The sequence below is a fragment of the Montipora capricornis genome, chromosome 13 (assembly GCF_036669925.1).
Source record: "Montipora capricornis isolate CH-2021 chromosome 13, ASM3666992v2, whole genome shotgun sequence".
NCBI classification, from domain to species: Eukaryota; Metazoa; Cnidaria; class Anthozoa; order Scleractinia; family Acroporidae; genus Montipora; species Montipora capricornis.
The window spans coordinates 20,034,511-20,037,010 of NC_090895.1; the positions used below are offsets into that span (position 1 = coordinate 20,034,511).

The following is a 2,500-nucleotide window of genomic DNA, read 5'->3' on the forward strand; positions in this document are numbered from 1 at the left end:
AATTGTTAAACAATGTTTGCTTTGACTACCCCCGCTCCATCGTCTTCCTAAGTGATAATGCAAGCACACTTGTCTGCACTTGGGTTTAAAAAGTATAATTAAATATACTCACTCTTTCTTCGGTTATTTGACCGACGTCTATGTATTAAGGTCATAACCAGAACGAAAAATGCAATCAGGACAACAGCACCAGATACTGAAGCATACAAGAGGACTTGGCTTTTCTCGTTATCTGAGCAGAGAAAGGAAAACGAAACTAGAACTTGCTACAACTTATTATTATTTTTTTTTTTGTTATGCTAAATTAATAGCGTTAACACTTTGTCAACTAGTACAAGTACTGCGTTCCAATCAGATTGGAGCCTTTTTTTATTGCGCTTAAATCAATCGACATTATTTCACCATTCTCTCTCCTCTTCTATTCTGGTTTCTTGGATCACAATTAAACCAAAATTAGAAATTGCAGGACTTTCCTAACACTGAACAAATGCCGGGAGCTGTGAGGATGTAATTTATTGAAAACGTTCCCCCACTGTTTCAAGTCGAACCATTTTATTATCGTACAACAAACCTGCATTAGTAGCCTTGTTAGTTCCTGGTAAAGGCTGTGGTACTGTTTCCGCTTCAGTATATGGTTCTGTGTATTGTTTGGTAGACGGTTCTATTAAAAGAAAAAGCAAAATCGTTTTCTTCTATTGATCTTGCTCCATGATCCTTACTGCTTTCGACCAAAACAGCACAAATTGCCAAAAACCTCAACAAAAAAACAAACAAACAAAACAAAAATAGCGATATTAAAAAGAAACGTTGTTAAAGCCATAGTACATTTTCAATTTTACTCCGGTTCTAAAGCTACTTGAGGATAATAATAGTAATAATAATAATAATAATAATAATAATAATAATAATAATAATAATAATAATAACGATAATAATAAATTGATCAACAATTACAGGGAACGTACAATAAATGCAAAGACGACTACAATAATATCGATAAACGAAAGATAAAAACTTGGTCATTTAAACCCATATAACTAATGACAAAATTAATTAAAAATATGAAAAAAATAGAATAGGATGACTAATCTACATTACTCAATATTTGCTTAAAAAATTTTCCGAACGTGTCTTTGTTATAGCTAAATGAGGTTCTTGACCCTCTAACCCATAACAATAACAATAACAATATCAATAGCAATAATAATAATAATAATAATAATAATAATAATAATCTAAAAGCGGAGCTCCTTGGTTATTTATTCTTATTGCCTTTAGGGTTAGTGAAAATAAAAGGTTCTCTAAAGCTCTAAACAAATTTAAGATAAGCACTCAGCTTTACGTTTATATCCCTCCGATGTTTGACTTGAAACACTGCGTAGCCACAAGTATGGACCACAGCTATCATGATATTTCAAACTGGATTGAAACTAGCAAAAATGCAAAAAGAAAACATTTTTCAAACCGTTTTTCATCTGAACACGAAAAGTGTTGACTGTTAAGAGCTATAGTTGACGAAGTACGGCCGTGTAGCCGCGTCGAGCCAAAGGAAGCACACGTAAAATGAAGCAAAAAAAACCAGCTTACCTCAATGAGCTCTAAAGTTGAGCCCGCAACACGGTCACGTGATACTGGTCAGCGGAAACCTTGATTTCACAATTGACCATAATACGGATGTCCACTATCAAATATGTATGCTGTAAACTAGCGTGATACAGGTCACATTGGCATACATGGCGGAGCGGACGTACGGACGTACAGACGGTCGATGATAGTTAAAGTGCCTATCACCTCAACACACTTTTCCAATATATTTATTCTCCGAAATCATCCCAAATACATAGTGTTGTTTTTAGAACATTTAGATTGAAATTTCACTCTTTCATTGGCTTTGAAAAATGGGAAAAGTGGTCATACCGTGATTAATAACCGAGCAATGAAAGGGAATGGGTTCGATACCGGGATGACGTCACAAATTAATTTGCATCGCTGTTTTCAAAGAACTACCTCAATGCAAATTAATTTGTGACGTCAACCCGGTATCGAACCCATTTTCCTTCATTGCTCGGTTATGGATCAAAGTATGATCACTTTTCCCGTTTTTGAAAGCAAATAAAAAATTGTAATTTCAATCAAAAGGTTCTATAAACAACACGATGTATTTGGGACGATTTCGGAGAATAAATAAAGTGGAAAAGTGTGTCGAGGTGATAGGCACTTTAACAAAATACGGTAACTCATCGATGCATGGCGTCATCGACCGTCCGTACGTACGTACGTCCACCTATCCATATATGCCAATGTGACCAATATCATGCTAGTTTACAGCATACATCTTTGATATTAGACATCCATGTTTTGATCAATTGACACCGTTCAAAACAAGGTATCTGCTGACCAGTAACACGTGACCATATTACGGGCTCAAGCCTAGACCTCACAGAAGTCAGCTGGGTTTTTTTTTAAGTTGACCGCTGACCAGGTACTGATTTTTGATTGG

The 2,500-nt window shown here is 35.4% G+C and overlaps 1 protein-coding gene and 1 long non-coding RNA gene across 5 annotated transcripts in view; one reads left to right on the plus strand and one right to left on the minus strand.

Moving 5' to 3' along the window:
* The window catches only part of LOC138028205 (proto-oncogene tyrosine-protein kinase receptor Ret-like), a 49,939-nt gene that overhangs the window by 26,742 nt on the left and 20,697 nt on the right, over window positions 1-2,500 (minus strand). For all 3 annotated transcript variants that reach the window (XR_011127575.1, XM_068875653.1, XM_068875654.1), the window contains 2 exons: window positions 572-661; window positions 113-232 (listed from right to left, as the gene is read on the minus strand). The gene's annotated coding sequence lies outside the window, so the exon portion shown is untranslated. The remainder of the gene's footprint in view (window positions 1-112; window positions 233-571; window positions 662-2,500) is intronic.
* Window positions 1-2,500, plus strand: part of LOC138028206 (uncharacterized) — a 390,617-nt gene that overhangs the window by 23,294 nt on the left and 364,823 nt on the right. The window lies entirely within an intron of this gene.